Genomic DNA, 19,311 nt, shown 5'->3' on the forward strand with positions numbered 1-19,311 from the left:
AAAATATGCATTTAAATGTGGAGGAAGTGTTTAAAGTTCAGGAAAAAACAAGCGAGTCCAATGATCTAGATGATATATTTATTGAGTTGGAACAGCTGATGAGTAAGGAAATCAGAACCATCTAAGATGTTATCTCACTAGAAAGATATCTGGTAGAAGAGAAAATCCCTGAGGGTTTGCGCTGGCAATTACCTTTTAATTCCAACGATACAGATAATTTGCATGATTGGGAAAAATTTGTAAATGAATGCGGTTTGGGCGCAATAAGATTTATTATTGGTAAGAGAAAATAAAAATTAGCAAATATATGAGCCCATATTGAAGAAATAAAATAAAAAAACTTGAACCATTTGAACAGATGGAGGAATATATAGTTATTCCAAAAATACCAGAAAGAGATTATGAAAATGGAACAAGAAGTTAAAAAGAAAAAAACATAAAAAGTTTTTAAAAGTATTAGATGATTATAACAATGATAGAGTCTACAGATTAAAGGAAAGAAAAGAACAGGTGGTGGAAGAAATGCATGTGAATGTAGGGGTGTGTGAAGCCTTACCCAAGCAAGGGAGAATGGGGGACTATCAGGGAGAAAACAGGCAGCCACCATGGGAAAACACATGGGGGTCCAAATACAGAAAGGAGACCGTATAGACCCTTCAAGTATCAGGGTAAATACAACTATAGGAGAGATACACCATATAGGAGATTTTGCCCACAATATGGATATGGTAGAAGGGGATATCAATCTAATCAGGGATTTAAAGAAAATTATCCTACACATATCCTATAGGGACAATTATAACCCCAGATATAGATCAAATTATAGACCCCAGTACCCAGACAGGGAATTTAGATCGCAATACAATGGTCCAATACAGAAACCTATGCATAGAAAAGATGAGGAAGGAAAAGCAGAACAAAATGACAATAAACCAAAGAACAAATAAGATGAGAAAAAAGGTGAAAGAAATTAAAGTCGTAGATGAGAGCACTCACGCATTGGTTAGCGAAGAAAATTTTCCACACCAGATGACCAAAGGAGTAATAATAGAGAGAGAGACGACGGATCAGAAACAACAAAATCTTCATGGAAAAAAAAGAGGAACGAGAGGGAAAAGGCCAAACAAAAGTCCCTAAGCCAAGAAGGGAAAGTAAATGATGAAAGTATATTCATATAATCTGAAGAGGAAATAAAAGTATTAAACAAAGGTTTAAAATCTGCCCCCACCTATACAGGCAATAAATTGCAGACATATCTAGATGTACATAGATTTGTCAGAAAATTAAATATTCTGTCTGAAAAATAAAGAAAATGAATGCATAGAGGCATTTCAAAGAGGTCTCCTAAAAGGTCTGGAATGTATAGACAAGAAATGTGGGAGCAAATATAATTTAACTAAGAAAGAAAAAGAGGCATTAACCAACCTGGAGAAGAATGATAAAATCTTAATTAAGCAGGCAGATGAGGGTGGGGGCATTGTGGTATATGACAGACAGCATTATGAAATAGAAATGTTGAAAATCTTAAATGACACTAACATATGAAAAACTTAGAGGGGATCCTATGGCAAAATATAAAATAAAAAAATTATATTATATTATATTATATATATATATATATATATATATATATATATATATATATATATATATATATTGATCCACTGCTCACACAGGGAGAAAAAGATTGATCCCTCTGTGTATGGAAAAGCATTCCTAAATTATAACTGGAATTTGAGATTTACAGTGAATAAACAGCAAAGAAAAAGTTTTTTTTTTTTTATCTAAAAATATTTGTAGAAGAGAGACTAATCAAAACAAGAACGCATTTGAAACACACACAGACCTCAATGGATATATAGAAAGAAAAATTGCTGTCACTATAAACCATGGATAGACAATACACCTAGAGGGCAGTTCCAAAGGATCCAGAAGAATTGTACCAGGAAGAGTGATTATATTAAACAAAGTGAGATCATTCAGCGGAGGATTATAGAGAAAGGCTATGATGAAAATGTACTAGTAAAAAAGAGAAAGAGGAAATTGCACAGAAATAGGAGATGAAAGGGACACAACATAAAAAGTAAATAAATAAAAAAGGGTCCGAGGGATAATAATTGTAATGAAGGCTATAAGATTGCCTTCTCTACCCAGTATTCGAGTCTTTGTCCATCGCTAAAGAAAATTATTTGAAAGAAATTGGAGAATATTGCACAACGATCCAATATTGGGCAATATCCTTCCGAATAATCCTCAGTTCATATTTAGAAGAGCACCGATTATTAGGGACAAATTAGTCCACAGCTCACTCCATAGAAACTCTTTTACCTAATGCACAATTCACATGGTGTGGCTTTTGTGCCGCGTGTAAGAATCGAACTAAAGAAGAAGAAAAAATGTCAGAAAAAGGGTCTGATTAGAAGTAATGTGGGGAATAAAGACTTTATGATAAAAGGACATATATCCTGTGAATACATAAGAGTAATATGTGTGCTCGAATGTCCCTGTAAATTACAATACGTGGGCAGAACCCTGAGGAAATTAAAAGAAAGAATAGGGGGGGACATCTTAGAAACATAAGGAAAGACTTAGAGACACACAGCGTATCAGCACATTTAAAAAAATGCCATCAAAGCAATCCAGCAGGTATGAAATTTACTGGTGTGTAGTTAGTGTGAAACAAATGGAGATGTGGAGATCCAGTTGAGTATATAAATAAAAAGGAGATGGAATGGATATATCAGATGCGGACCCTGCATGTCTGAATATAGAGTGGGATGTGAAAACGGTTTCTATGTATTAAACACAGTGTCCCAATACAGAAGTATTTCCCGTGGCAACGCTAACTGTAAGAGACAATACCTTATATTATGGCATAGGCTCTGATTAACACATATAGATCGAGGGAGCACATGCAATTTCCATGTATTGGAGGAGTGGCAAGTAGTAGTTAAAATAGAGATTGTGAGTCGTCACTACCTGTCCCAAAAAAAAAAAAAAAAAAAAAAAAAAAAAAAAACACAAGGTGAATGAGCTGCCTGTTGAAAAGATTACACAATAGTTTTTGAATCCGTCATTCCCTGTCCAGGAAACAAAAGGTTAATGAGCTGCCTGTTGAAGGGATATTCCCTGTCCAGAAAACAGAAGCTGAAGAAGCTGCCTGTTGAAAGGACTACATGACAGTTTTAAAATCAGTGATTAGCTCATGGTGGCAAACTGAAATGGAATGTATATTTGTAAACCAATTTAGATGGATAGTGATATATTTTTAAACATATAAAGTGTATCATGTGAATAGGAAGGAAGTAGGCGGATACGATGCCGCAAGCAGGAGGTTTAAAAGCACTTACACCAGACATAAGCCTCATGCACACGGCCGTTGTTTGCGGCCCCATTCACATCAAATGTGAATGTGTCCGCATAAAAATATATAACATGTCCTATTCTTGTCCGCGATTTGCGGACAAGAATAGGCAGTTATACAAAATATAGGCAGTTATACAAAATGCGGTACGCACACGGACGCCATCCGTGTTTTGTGGATCCGCGGTTAGCGGACAGCAAAACACACAACGGTCGTGTGCATGAGGGCATAGATGGTGACACGCCCCTGATGAAGCGGTGCAAAACCCGGGTTGGGCTACGAGTTCTTATGAAATTTTATTGGAATGAAGCAAGTTTTAAATCTTGTTTTAATATCATAAACACGGTGATCACTATGCATATATCCTTTTATAGGACCTCTTGCTGTAGTGAACAAAGGTATTGGACCCCTAGAGGATCACTCGGCATTGAGGAAAGGCTATAACATTTGGATCTGAATTCCCCCGAGGGATAAAGAAAAACCGCGCAATCTCACAGACTTATATGAGGAAGGATTTCTGTGAGATCGCACATCACATGCAATGACTGACTAACCATAAGTAGAGACTGTGCGGAATTACTCTTTTTTTTTTAGGAGTTTCACCAGCATCCGGAACTTAGTATCAAATAAGTTTAAAGGAAGCCTGGAATTTGGCAATAGAGCTGGGGACATGGGCTGCTAGATCGCCGCTAGCACATCCACAATATCCAGTCCTCATAGCTCTGTGTCTTTATTGTGTAAAAAAAAAAACACTATTTGATAGATATGCAAATGAACCTGAGATGAGTCCTGTCCCTGAGACGAGTCCAGCGTGAAGGAGCCTAGCACCGCCCCTGCATCCTCTGAACCTCCTCCTTGCTCCATGACGTCAGAAAGCTAGAGCACTGTAATCTCGCGATGTGCGAGCTAGCGCATGCGCAGTTTGTTCCCTGAGGCTGATGCCAACACAGGGAAGGAACATTATGCCGACACTGCACATGAGCTAGCATGCGCATTGCGAGATTACCGCGCTCTAGCTTTGTAAATTCGGGGAGCAAGGAGGAGATTCAGAGGATGCAGGGCGGTGCTTGGCTCCTTCACGCTGGACTCATCTCAGGTTAATTTACATATCAAATCTTTTTTTTTTTTTTTACACAATAAAAACAGAGATACAGGGACTGGATATTGCAGACGTGCTAGCGGCGATCTAGCAGCCCATGTCCTCAGCTCTATTGCCAAATTCCAGGTGACAGGTTCCCTTTAACAAGAAACTTGATCCACAGACACACACTAATTAAATACATTTTAGCCTTTGCCTATATGGTCCATAGATGAGCATTTGCATAAAATATGCAGACTGCTTCTCTAGCAATAGCAGTTAAAAGTTACAGCAATGCCTCAGTGTTTGACTTAATGACTTCTATCAGTGATTGTGAGCCAAAACCAGGGGTTCTCAACACAGAACAAGTGCATACTGGGTCGTGTCTGGACGGCGAGGAAGATGGCAGCTTAGGTGCATTGCTCCAGTCTCCACTGCTGCTTTACTGGCCAGCACTTAAAGGGCTTCTGTCACCCCACTAAACTTGCTTTTGCTTTTAAACTTTTTTGCTTACTTATAATCCCTACACTGCAATTTATGGCTACATGATCAAATTAATAATTTCGGTCCTGTAGATTTAGTTTAAAACAAGCTTTTAAAATATGCTAATTACCTTGCTACCAGCAAGTAGGGCAGCTACTTGCTGGTAGCAGCCGCATCCTCCGATCGTAAAGACGCCCCCTCCACATTGTGATTGACAGGGCCAGGGAACGGGATCGTTCTCTGCTGGCCCTGCCTGTTTGCATTTAAAATCTTGCGCCTGCGCCGCGGCCGTACCTGTCTTCAATTGGCGCAGGCGCATTGAGGATGGAGCGGCCGCCTCTCAGTGCGCCTGCGCCAATTGAAGACAGGTAGGGCCGCGGCGCAGGCGCAAGATTTTAAATGCAAGCAGGCAGAGCCAGCAGAGAACGATCCCGTTCCCTGGCCCTGTCAATCACAATGTGGAGGGGGCGTCTTTACGATCGGAGGATGCGGCTGCTACCAGCAAGTAGCCGCCCTACTTTCTGGTAGCAAGGTAATTAGCATATTTTAAAAGCTTGTTTTAAACTAAATCTACAGGACCAAAATGATTAATTTGATCATGTAGCCATAAATCGCAGTGTAGGGATTATAAGTAAGCAAAAAAAAAAAAAAAAAGTTTAGTGGGGTGACAGAAGCCCTTTAAGGCACCTGCATACTAAGGTGGAAAAACCCTTAGCCTGGAGACAAACCTCTCCCCTGCAGTCAGACTCACCATTACAGACGCTTAATGAGTGCTGGACAAGGGCTCCCAGGTCATCTACGCCAGCAGGTCAGGCTCCTTGTCCCTCGGCCTCCTGCCACAGCTCAGAGTCACCCACCAGCTATACCGATTTCCTCTTCCCTGCAAGTCCGTTCCAGCAGGTGCCGGGAGGAGAATCTGTAAACCCTCCATCGATGCAGCCATCGGCAGGGACCACAGTGCCACCAGCTCCAACCAAACACCAGCTCATCTCTGCAGCTGAAGTCTTCGGACTGGCGGAGGCAACACCACCTGCCCAGGACTCCACAACTATGGGTGCGCAACAGCTCCCCACCAAACAGAGTGGGTCAGGTACCCAGCCATCTACTCCAGGGGCCCCACCCTCAGTCTAAGGTTGTGGCTCCTCAGGCACATTAGGCAGACTCCCCTGAAGGTATACCCTCCATTTTGGTGGGAGAATATACTAACCCACCACAGGCTATTGACACATGGACCAGCTCACCTAGCCCGCCCTCCTTTCCCGGCTATCTCATCGCCAGCCTCCTCTGATGCCCCACAGCCTTGGGGTGCTTATTTCAGCCAAGTACCTACAAAAAAGGACTTAAGAGACCTAATTTCTGAGGTTAAAGACGCCTGCAGAAGTGAAATAGCGGCCAGGCGCTATACACATCCAACATTTTGTGGAAAGGGTGGACTCCTTGGAGGGGTGGCTCACGATGACACAAGGCTCTATATTTCAAATATACACTTGACTATTGCTAAGCAGGCCACAGTTCTTAGGGACTTGGGCTGCCACATTGAGGATTTGGATAGCAGGGGACATTGGAATAATATCAGAGTTAGGCTACATTCAGAAGACTGTAGTGTTTTGTTGTCTGCAAATTGCAGATCCGCAAAAGATGGATACCGTCCCGTGTGCGTTTCACAATTTCCAGACCGTACATGGCTGGCACTATGATAGAAATGCCTATTCTGGACATGCTCAATTATTTTTTGTGGGGCTGCGGAACGAAACTACAGATGCGGTCAGCATCTTTTGCAAACCCATTGAAATGCATGGGTGTGCACCCATTCCGTAAAATTGCGGGAACAGATGTAGACCCATTCATAAGATCGTCTGAATGAGTCCTTAGAGGTCTCCCTGAGGCTACTGGGGCTGAGGATATTTTTTTCTACTCTGGAAGCCATATTCAACATGATCCTGGGGCATAATGAGCAGCATGGGGTGGCAACAAGTTCAGCGCTCTCAGGATTACTATGCATTATAGCGATTTATTTTTATGAAAAATAAAAAGGAAAAAAAATACAAGCAAAGCTTCAAAAGAGTGAGTATTATTTATACCTCACGAATAACCTTTTAAACAAGACTAATACAACTGAGTGTATTACGTGGATAATAGTGGAGCCTGAGTAAGGTTCTGAATCAGGTCATTGTATACTACAGGTGGAGCAACAGTTGATGATTAAATGATCCTGGGCGAACAATCTACACAAAAGATTTAGCTAGACAGAGCTCATAGGGCCCTAAAGTCTCGAGGCTCGGCTGCCCGTCCACGGGATGTTATCTGTTGTGTACACAGTTATGCACTTAAAGAAGCCATCATGACAAAAGCGATATCCCTCCGAAACTTTGAGTTTGATGGAGTCCCTATCCAGCTTTACCCAGACCTCTCTTGGATCACGTTGCAAAAGACATGTCATCTGCAGCCATTATTAGTCTTTTGTGATAGTCAGATGGGGTTATCTGTTTACACCACCTCCGTTTATTTGCCGACCTCTACCTCTTTTGTGAATCCCTGGACATCCCTGTGCCCAGTATTCTAGACTACGGAATACAGCCACCTCCAGGCCCACCGTCTAGAATTTAGACTCTGGTTCAGCAAAAAAGGAAGGCTGTGTCGTTGACGGGTTCCCGCACATCCTTCAGGAGTCAGCTATGAACACTGGATCATCATCCTGATTGAACTCATTACCTTCTCTTTTGCCTGGGAGTTGTCTCCTCTGATCTTTGGGCTGGGCAGGTTAGGGGGTTATTTACATGATTTAAAATGTATTCCTGTCACCAGTCGCATCACTCTGTAACTCTTATAGGTGCCTTATTCAGATTTTTTTCTTTCTTTGTTTTTCTTAATCTTCATATGGTTTATGCAAAAGGTGTGGGCTCGGTCGAGTGTTACCTATCTTTATTTTTTTTGATGGGGGGGTGTAGTCTTCTGCTAGCTGGAGTCAGACATTTTGGTCCCTACTGAAGCTTTTTATCCCTTGTGCTTGGATGCAGGGAGTTCTATTTAGTTATCTCACTTTAGAATGTACCCAATGTCTCATGCAGGGATACTTGTTCCTGGGAAGTGCTTTACTTGCACTATTGTTATGTTACTGCATTTGTTCCATGTTTCGCGTTGTTCACCCACCCTTTTGTCTCCACCTCCCTCTTCATATTATTCACCATTGGAACCAGTCTTCTGGATGGATTAGGAACAAATCTTGCTGGATCACGCTGGGGGTCATTTGGTTGGTTGGTTTTCGAGCTGGCTTTTGACATGCCTGGTGACCCGTATTTACACAACACTGCACTTTTTTTTTCCATTCACCATGTTTAATTGTGTTACCTTGAATGTCAAAGGGCTCAACTTCAAAATCAAAAAGAGACTTTTGCTCTTGGAGTTGAAGACCCATAAAAGCAGAGGTGGTTTTTATACAAGAGACACACTTCAAAGACATTACCCCACAGTCTATTCTACCACAAACTCCAGTCGCAAGGCAGGGGTAGTGATATTGCCTCCCACTTCATGCCCTATCAGGATAGATTAATCCAAGTTAGATGCCCAGGGGCGATATGTTATTTTATGGGGCTCTTTGGGGGGACAACCCATCAACTAGCTCTGTCTGGATGTACGCCTCATTCAAGTCAGTTACAAGTTTCAAGAGAGTCTCAAAATTTTGATGTTACTCCCGCTATGATCTGTGGAGAGTTAACCATCCCACTGACCGGTCCTACTGTTTTTACTCCACTCAGCATGGAACCCACACTAGCACTGACTACTGTTTTGGGACTATACCTGTTTTAAGAGTATAGTGAGAAGGCTGGGACCCATCACGTGGTCTGACCACGCCCCAGTTGAAGTCATTCTAGACCTCAATGTTGGACACGCTTGTCAATGTCATTGGCGTCTTAATGATAGTCTTCTGAAAAGCTCTTTGCTCTGAAGAATTACACTTCCACCTGCAGGCCTATTTTGTATTTAATGGAGGGAGGGGGGGGTCGGTTTCTGAAGTGAGGCGCACAAAGCAGCGATGAGGGGACATTGTATTGCTATGGGCACTAGATTTAAAGACTCAGTAGCCACCATAAAGGACTTGGGTAAATGCCTGAAAATATTAGAAGAGCCGATTGCTGCCCAACCTTCCTGCCATACCCTTAAAAGTATTGTGGATACAGGAGCCTAACTTAATATGATAGTCCTAAGCAGGGTAGATAAACTCCTTCTCTACATGGCAGAGGTATTATGCCTGGGGTAACAAATAACATTCAGCACAATTTTCCCCATTCCAAACTCTATAACCCGCCTAGTGGTCTTCCAGCAAGTGAGGAATCCATGGAACACCTCTTGAAGATTTATCCGACTTCCTGAAAATTGCCTACTCTGTTGGCTGATGCAGTCAGTAAGCTTAATGGACCGATTACGGAGGAGATAGAGGTGGTTATAACTCATTGTCACGGCCACGGTTTTGGCCGTGACTCCTTGGGAGCCGCATACTGTTGCCCGCGGTTTCGGTTGTTGTTTCAACCGCAGCTTGAGGCATGATGTTACTTGTCTCAGGTGCAGTTGCCGCGGACAACAGGTGTGTGTGCGGTCCCTTGGAATTTGTGTGAGTATGCACTGTTTGTCTGTGTGCACTCTGTGTATTGTGTGGTGTGCACTGACACCTTTCCTGCACTGTGGTTGCCCGTGGCAATGTTTGGTGATGTGTACATGTGGTGGCAGTGTCCCGGCCTCCGGGCTATCTCCCAGGACACTGTTGCCACCCATGTCGTTGCCAGCTGCAACAATCACAGTGTGTTGCTACTGTTGGACACTTCCCCTTTATGTGAGTTTCCCTTCTGTGGTGCTGGAAGGGTTAACTCCCTTCCCAGTGTGTGTGTGTGATGTCACTGGGTGTGTCCGACTGTGGGGTGTGGCTTCTTGGCCTATATAGCCTGGGTGTTTAGCATGGCTCAGTGGGTTGCTTCAGCCATGCTTGCTGGAGCAGCCTCCTGTGACCCCCATCTTCCTTGCCAGTGAGAGCCACCCCTGTGGTCATAAAGTATTGTTGCTATGTTAAAGTATTGTCGTGTTCTTGATGTCTTTATGTGTGTGATGTGGTATGTTGTTCTGTTGGGACCTTTCTATGTTGGTGCAGATTACGGTTCTGGTTTCCTGTTAGTTCAGGGATACAGTCAGCAAGGCTGTGGCAGGTTGGTTGAACTTGGTGTTCGCCTGCCATTCCCGTAAGGCTGTTTATGTTCCCCTTTTCCCAATAGCTTGGCCATTGAGACTCCTGCTCCTCCGTGCCTAGGAGGAGTAGGTCGTCTTACCCAGCTCCTAGCTCAGGGACCTGCGGAGGGTAAGTCAGGGCTCCGAGGTTCCTGCGCATGGGTCCTCCTACCATCAAGGTCGGCCCATGCAGGTTAGGAGTTAGGGTTAGGGTCAGGTTAGGGATGCGTGAGGAGGTGATCTGCTCCCTATCCTGTTCTCATGGCCGAGTAGCCATTACATCACCTGGCATCTCACGGCTGAGGGTTTCCCCCATCCTCAGCCGTGACACTCATTTGTCTGCGGCTAAATCTCCAGGCCGGCCTCAACATGTTTTCCTATCTATATTATAAGATCTTTAAGTTGTAACTACTACCTCACATGGTGGATCTCCTTAAATACTTTTTGGCTGGAAATTGGTGCTCAATTCTGTGTCCTATTCATACCTCTCATTGATCCTAAAACCTGGCAGAGACCCCTTAGAATGTCGACCGATAACAGTCCTATATTCCAATCTCAAAATTTTAACAAAAAAATATTAGCAACTAGACTGAATTCTTAGCTTCCTGCCCTAATCCACAAAGATTAGAACCCGGAAAACTCCCTTAAATGGGTGGAATATTTGGGAAGGACGCTCCCCGATACAGTTTGGCATCTCATGTGGAGGTGGTCAGCAAAGTCTTCTTGGTCTGTACTGCTTAAAGTGAACCAACATAAGTTGTATCCTACTTCGGATCTCCTCCATGGGATAAAGTCTAGGCGATATGTTGGAGATGTGGGGCTTCTCAGGGGACTCTGCTTCACATTTTTTGGGATTGCTTTCTTATTTGTCCTTTTTGTGACACTGTTAGCGCTCTCCTCCAAGACCTGCTTGGCTGCAATCTACGCCTTGAGCCACTACCATACCTGCTGAACATAACGACAGTTAGGAGACACTTGTTTAAATTGCTATTACAGGTACTTACAGCAGTGCGCTGCCTTATTGACTGTTCTGAAAATGTGCCGACTTCCCGACTATTTCAGACTTATACTCTAAGATTGCTGACATCAGAACTATGGAGTAGACATCAGAACTATGGAGTATATGACCACCCTATTGCAAAATAAGCTGGACCTCTGCTACTCCATTTGGGATACATGGGACTCAACAGACAAGTGTGATTCCGGAATTTGGTGGAATTACTCTTTTTCTTTGTCCTTCCCTTACCCTACTCTTATTGTGCCTGTCCATTGTCTAGTCTGTCTTGGTTTGTCTTTTTTCTGTACACGTGTTTAAGCTGGCAGCATTTAAAGGTTGCTTTGGGAAAATTCACAGTGACCACTATTAGTTCAAATACCTTATGTAATTAGGACAGTACACAGCAAGTCCGACAAATCAACTCTTATTGGTTATTCACTGTTTCAGCTTAGCTGATTTTTTTCTGTCTTTGCTTTACTTACTGGTTATCGGATTTTCCAGAGCCCACAACAGCACCACGGAGAGAGATTATCTGCCCCCAGGGAGAGGAAATCTACAGAATAAAAAGGTGGAGCTTCTCTGCCACCTCAGTGGTTTATAGAGCTTGAGAGTGACTCTGGCCGAAGTTAATCATGTTTACTTCATCAATATACAACTTTTTTATAATAATTAAACTGCTACACCCAAGTGCAACTAAAAGAAGAGAATAAGGAAGGGTGCTGTTGTGGGGTCTGGAAAATCCAATTGCCGGTATGTGTAATCATTTTTCCCTTCACCCATGACAGCACCACAGAGAATTGGAGAGAAAAAAATAAAAAATATTCCTTCCTTAGGGAGGGACCACCGATTGTAAAACCTTTCTCCCGCAAGATCAGAGGAAGAGTTTAGATCCAAATAATAGTGACGAAAAAAGATATAAGGAGAAAACCATGTGGCAGCCTTACAAATTTGTTCAATAGAGGCACAAACCCTTTCTGCCCGGGAAGTAGAGACAGAGCGGGGAGAATGTGCTTTAACCAAAGAGGGACAATAAGCTGCCTCAAGATAATACTAATCCATCTAGCCAGAAAACTCTTAGTAGCCCTTTTGCCTTTGTTGGGGCCTGAAAAAGGAAGAAACAAAGCCGAAGACTTCTGTCAATCATCAGTAGCGTGAAGATAATGTAACAAGCAGAGTCTCACATCTAAGGCTACTTTCACACTAGCGTTCGGGGCTCCGCTTGTGAGTTCCGTTTAAAGGCTCTCACAAGCGGCCCCGAACGGATCCGTCCAGCCCTAATGCATTCCGAGTGGATGCGGATCCACTCAGAATGCATCAGTATGGCTCCGTCTGTCCTCCGCTCAGCAGGCGGACACCTGAACGCTGCTTGCAGCGTTCGGGTGTCCGCCTGGCTGTGCGGAGGCAAACGGATCCGTCTAGACTTACAATGGAAGTCAATGGGGACGGATCCGTTTGAATTTGACACTATATGGCTCAATTTTCAAACGGATCCGTCCCCCATTGACTTTCAATGTAAAATCAAAACGGATCCGTTTGCATTACCATGAAGAAAAAGAAAAAAATTTTTTTTTTTTTTTTTTCTGTTCATGGTAATGCAAACGGATCCGTTCTGAACGGATCTAAGCGTTTGCATTATAGGTGCGGATCCGTCTGTGCAGATACCAGACGGATCCGCTCCGAACGCAAGTGAGTGAAATTCTCTCTTTAGGAGACTTAGAGTTGTCACAAAAAGAGGGGAAAACCATCTCCTGGGACCTATGAAATTTAGAGGAAACCTTTGGAAAAAATGCAGAATCAGGATGAATAATAACCTTGACTTCAAGAATAGTAGTAAAATGACGGTTTTTAGAAACGGTGAGTAAATCACAAATCTACAAGGAATTATGGCTACCAGCAGAACTAACTTAGGAGTTAAGTGCTTAATAGATCAATAGTCTCAAACGAGGGTTGTGTTAAAGCTTTTAGAACAAGGTTCAAATCCCAAGACCTGCAAATAGCTTTAAAAAACTTGACAATTCACGGATCTAGAGCAAAATTCGGTTCAAAGAACAAAAAGGGCTGAAACCTGGACTTTTAATGCAATTTTGGCCAACCCTAATGTTAAGCCCTTTCTGAAGGAACTCTAAAACCTGAGACGGCACTGAACCAGGTAAATTCTTAGGGTCTAACCCAGAGGTGGGCAATCTTTTTGACTCGTGGGCCACAATAGGTTCATATATTGGACCCGGGGGCCAGACCAAGAGTAGATTGTGTGAATTAATGTGAATTAATATAAATTAAATTTAAATTTTGTAACATTAAAGGTTTTGTTTAATTCAAGGTAGAAAAGCATAAAAAGAGTTATTGTACAAAACTTTTATAACAGTATGTATAACTCACCTTCATATTTAGTGGGAACAGTGTTGTTGGTCTCTTTTTTTGCTAAGGAATCAAAGTCTCCAGTGCCCCCCCCCCCCCATATTGTGCCGATATATAGGGCCCCCCATAGTGCTTCCCCACTTCTCCATAGTGCCCCCCAATATTTTGGCAGTATATAGGGCGTTTAATCTCAAATTGCGCCCAGCCAGCCGCTCCCAACTGCCGTTCTGAAGCCCCGTCCAGCTCATCAATATTCACTTCGCTGGGCGGTGGCTACCACTCTCCCCAGTCAAGATCCTGCGCAGGCGCGATGTAACCACGGCCGGGCGCAAGCAAAGAAGATTAGACGAGGACGATGCCAAGAGGATTCAATTGCTCATGCGCAGGATCTTGACTGGGGAGAGTTGTAGCCGCCACCCAGCGAAGTGAATATTGATGAGCTGGGCGGGGCTTCAGAACGGCAGTTTGGAGCGGCTGGCTGGGAGCAATTTGAGATTAAAAGCCGCCCCTTGGGCAGATTGGTGATGAGACAGGCAGGTTATAAAACTTCAGTTTTCGGTATTTTCTATTTTTTATTTATTTATATTTTTTATTTTATATAACGCAACAAGGTACAATTAGAGATACTATCACGCCTCGCTGGGCATGTTGCATTTACAAAGAATATGCTGAGGCATATGAACACCGCCGCCCCCTCAGCTCATATGCCTCAGCAAACGTATCTTTTACTGCAGAGGAGAAATCTCGTCTTGCAGCGCCGCATGCACCGACTTTTGTGTAATCTGACAGCATTGCAATGCTTCTGTCAGAATGCACATCAGTGCTGCAGCTAGTCAATCGGTTGGTCCTCCTGGAAGGTAAAAAAAACAAAAGAAAAAAGAAAAAAACAGCCCGCAACGCAATAAATTTATTAACTTTATAATAACATTTGAACGGAACATATCAACTTTATTTAACTTTTTGAACAGAACGTTAACTTTTTTGCTTACCGATGATTTTTTTTGATTTTTTTTTACCTTTATAGGACAAACTTCTTCCCCATGGGACAATGTGCAAAGCGCAAATCGCACAGAGATGTGGCGAAGTACATTATGCACTTTGTCCCAGGTCAAAGGAGAGGTTTGCAGCAGCTCTGTATGAATGGGCCCTAATAGCCCTGTGTGCCTGTCCTGTGAGATGCAATCCCTATGCTAATAGTGTACCTGTGTGTGGTACTTCCGGAAACACTCCAATAACCATAGGGCAGGGTGGTCAGGGCAGAAATAGCGGGTGGCACGCCTTATTCCACTCCTGCTACAGACACAACATCTTTTTCGGGGTGACGGTTGGGTTGAGGTACCAGCAACGACATTGGGGAAATGTCACTCGTGTAGACGGCTCACTACACTGGTGGTTGGGGCCATGGAACCTCCTGGATATAGGAAGGATCCTGTTCTCCCAGCCTTACTGTAGAGAACAAAACTATTGTACATAGCCAATTGAATCAAATATACAGACATCTTCTTATACCAGCGTCCGGTGCGTCGGGAAACTAAATAAGGAACCAACATCTGGTCATTGAAGTCCACCCCTCCCATGAGCGAATTATAGTTGTGGACACAGAGGGGCTTTTCAATGACACTGGTTGCTCGTTCAATTTGTATTGTCGTGTCTGCGTGAATGGAGGAGACCATGTAAACGTCACACTTGTCTCTCCATTTCACCGCAAGCAGTTCTTCATTACACAATGCCTGAAGAGGGGCACACTTGTGTAGAAATTGTACACAGAAAGATGGTACCCCTTGCCAAGTAAGGGGGACACCAAGTCTCAGACTGTCTTCCCACTGCTCCCCAGGTAGTCAGGGCAACCGACCAGCTCCAGGGTCTGATCTTTACCCGCATAGATCTGAAATTTGTGGGTATAGCCTGTGGCCCTTTCACAGAGCTTATATAATTTGACACCATACCGGGCGCGCTTGCTTGGGATATATTGTTTGAAGCAAAGGCGCCTGGTAAAATGTATAAGGGACTCGTCTATGCAGATGTTTTGCTCTGGGGTATACAAATCTGCAAATTTGTTGTTGAAGTGGTCTATGAGGGGCCGAATTTTGTGGAGCCGGTCAAAAGCTGTGTGGCCTCTGGGACGGGAGGTGCTGTTGTCGCTAAAGTGCAGGAAACGCAGGATGGCCTCAAATCGTGCCCTGGACATGGCAGCAGAGAAATGGGCATGTGATGAATAACCCAATTGTGAACCAATATGACCGCAATTCATGCTTTTTGGTTAGACCCATGTTGAGGAGAAGGCCCAGAAAAGTTTTAATTTCAGAAACTTGGACTGGTTTCCACCGGAAAGGCTGGGCATAATAGCTTCCCGGGTTGGCGGCTATAAATTGAGTGGCATACCGATTTGTTTCTGCCACGACTATGTCCAAGAGCTCCGCAGTCAAGAACAGCTAAAAAAATCCCAGTGCCGAACCTATCTGAGCTGTCTCAACCCGAACTCCAGACTGGGCGGTGAAAGGGGGAACTAAGGTGCGGCTGAAGTTGGGGACTGCCAATCAGGGTTTGCCAGCACCTCAGGGACTCTACGGGCCTGTCTGTGCGGTGGCTGCGACGGGGTAACTATTGCACGTGCCACCGTACCAGCTTCAACTGCCCTTCTAGTGCTCGCCACTTCACCATGTTGTACGGCAGTGCTGGTACTAGGTCCAGGGTGGGCTGCGCTGCTGGTGTATGCCTCACCACGTAATCTGACAGCACCAGTCCCACTCTGCTGCCCTTGAAGCGGATCCTGCGCAACCTGTGGTGTAGCAGTGGTATCAGGGACCTCAACCTCCTCATCCGAACTTTGGGTCAGACTGCCACTGCTTTCTACAGGTTCATATTCTGACCCGCTGGATTCGTCAGATGAGGGTTCCCATTCCTCATCCAACTGGGTCAGAAGCCTGTAGGCCTCTTCAGAAGAATACCCCTTGTTTGACATTTGGACTACTAAATTTAGGGGGTATTCCCTGAGACTACCCAAGAAAAAAAAAGTAAGCCTGTCTTACAAATGAGAGGCTAGCGAACTACCGGAGGCCGCTGCGATTGAAAAAAATAAATAAAAACGGATTTTTTTTTATCGCCGCAGCACTTGTGAAGTGATTGTGCAGTGATAAAAAAATAATAAAATTGTGATCATTGCGGCGGGGCGGGTGTGGATGAACGCACGTGTGGGCGACCGATCAGGCCTGATCGGGCAAACACTCCATTTTGGGTGGAGGGCGAACTAAGATGTCACTAATACTATTATAGATCTCACTGTGATAAGTTTTGATCACTTACAGATCCTATAAAAGTACAAATGCTGATTAGCGATACGCTAATCAGCGAATCATTGACAGCGGTGCGGTGGGCGCTAAACGATCGCCAACTACCTAACCAAGAGGCCTAAACTATCCTAAAACCTAACAGTCAATACTAGTGAAGAACAAAAAAAAAAAAAAAGTGACAGTTTACACTGATCACTTTTTTCCCTTTCACTAGGTGATTAACAGGGGCGATCAAGGGGTTAATTGGGGTGATGGGGGGGTGATCTGGGGGCCAAGTGTGGTGTTTGGTGCACTCACTGTGATGTCTGCTCCTCTGCTGGAACCAACCGACCAAAAGAACCAGCAGAGGAGCAGAGAAGCCATTTAACACCATATATTTATAAATATATGGTGTTAAATGGCTTGTGATTCGTTTTTTGAAAATCATCAGCCTGCCAGCGATGATCATTGGCTGGCAGGCTGATGATGTAATCCCCCTCTAACTTTTTCCGGCCCGCGATGCGCATGCGCGGGACGGCTTTGAGTGTCATCTCCCGTCTCGCGAGATGACGCGCCAACGCGTGACTCTGCCTGAGACTCCTCCGGACCGCGATCCTGCGTTAGGCGGTTAAAGCAATTGTATGTATTATGTATGCATACCCCTTATCATATGTACAGCACCACATGGAATCAATGGCGCTTTAATAATAAAAATAATAATAAAAATAATAATAATTCTGATATGACCTGATCAACAAAAACCGGGAGGACTTCACTGCTAATCTTACTGCCAGGAGTTCTTTCCTGTTGGAAGAGAAAGTCTTCTGCGTCTGAGACCAAAGACCCTGAAAAAATCTCACCCAGGATATGAGCTCCCCAATCCCAGGGATTTGCATCTGGATAATTCCAAGGAATGCCCTGAACTAAATTCTCTGTTTTCCCACCAGACTAGGCTCTTTAAAAAAAAAAAAATATAACTTTTTTTAAAGCTGTAATAATCTCCACCTGCAACTGCTGGGAGTTGAACTGAGCCCATTCCACTGCTGGAAACCAGGGACCCATGAACCGACATTGCCTTCTGAATCAATAGCTGGAAGGTTGTTAACTGGGATTGAATCTTCAACACGTTCTCTCCTGGCAAAAAAAACTCTGGACTCTCGAGTCCAAGAGAAGGCCTAAAATCATTTGTCGTCTTTTTGTTATTAGTGTGTATTTATTGAAGTTTACAATCCATCCCAACATCTAAAGAATTTTCATCACTTCTTGGACTGCATTCGTGCAGCCTTGGGCAGTTTTTGCTAGGATTAGAAAATGGTCCAGCTAAGGAATGAACATTATGTCTTTTTCTCTTTTAAGACAGGACATATCTGATACCACTTTGGTGGAAATCTTGGGCCATTGAAAGACCAAAAGGGAGGGCCTGAAACTGTAGATGACACAGATGACCATCGGTCCATGTACATTGCTATTCATAGAAACAACTGAAAATCTGGATGAATGGGAATATGATAGTTAAGCGTCTTTTCGGTCTATAACAGCCATGTAGCAATCCGAGAAAATGATGATTACACTTACCGGTAATCGGATTTTCCTGACCCCACGACAGCACCTTAGAGAGAGATGGCTCCGCCCCAGGACAGGAAACCTGCAGCATAAAAAAGGTGGAGCCGCTCTCCCACCTCAGTGAGTTTCCAGAGCATGAGAGGGACTCCCCCTTACGTTAGTTTAATTTACATACTGATATATAGATAGATATAGATAGATAGATAGATAGATAGATAGAAAGATAGATAGATAGATAGAAAGATATATATATATATATATATATATATATCTATTTTATTTATTTTTTGCAACACCCGTGAACACACAGACTTACACCAATAGGGAGGGAATAAAGAGGTGCTGTCGTGGAGTCAGGAAAATCCGATTACCGGTAAGTGTAATCATCATTTTTCCCCTCCCCCACGACAGCACCTTAGAGAGAGATTTCAGAGATTATCCTCAGGGTGGGTGACAGAACTCAAAACCTTAGTGCCAAAAAGAAGGTCAGAGATGGAATCAAGCTGAAGCCTATAGTGCTTATAGAAGGTGGACGGAGAAGACCAGGTGGCTGCCCGACAGATCTGTTCAATAGATACGCTGGCCCTCTCTGCCCAAGACGTGGATACCGCCCTCGTGGAGTGAGCCCTCACAGAAATAGGGGGAGACACGCCGGTTACTGAATATGCCAAGGATATAGCTTCTCTAATCCACCGGGCAATAGAAGCCTTAGAGGCAGTATTACCTTTTCTTGCCCCACCGAACAGAACAAACAAGGCAGAGGACTTCCTCCAGTCTTTAACGATAAGAAAGAACCGGCACTCACTGACGTGTTGCAAAGAAAGTTGATGTCTTTAATGGTCACATATATACATCCGTGACGCGTTTCGACTCACGTCTGGAGTCTTTCTCAAACAAATGAATATGATATACAAGCTAAGTGAACAGGTGAAACTTAAATAGACCGCCAAAGCGGAAGTGACATCATGGTAACCATGGTAATGAG

The 19,311-nt window shown here is 43.7% G+C and overlaps 1 protein-coding gene across 2 annotated transcripts in view; it reads right to left on the bottom strand.

Annotated features, from left to right (window-relative positions):
* The window catches only part of TUBGCP2 (tubulin gamma complex associated protein 2), a 453,055-nt gene that overhangs the window by 356,115 nt on the left and 77,629 nt on the right, over positions 1 to 19,311 (bottom strand). The window lies entirely within an intron of this gene.

The sequence above is a fragment of the Bufo gargarizans genome, chromosome 6, assembly GCF_014858855.1.
Source record: "Bufo gargarizans isolate SCDJY-AF-19 chromosome 6, ASM1485885v1, whole genome shotgun sequence".
Classification (NCBI taxonomy): domain Eukaryota; kingdom Metazoa; phylum Chordata; class Amphibia; order Anura; family Bufonidae; genus Bufo; species Bufo gargarizans.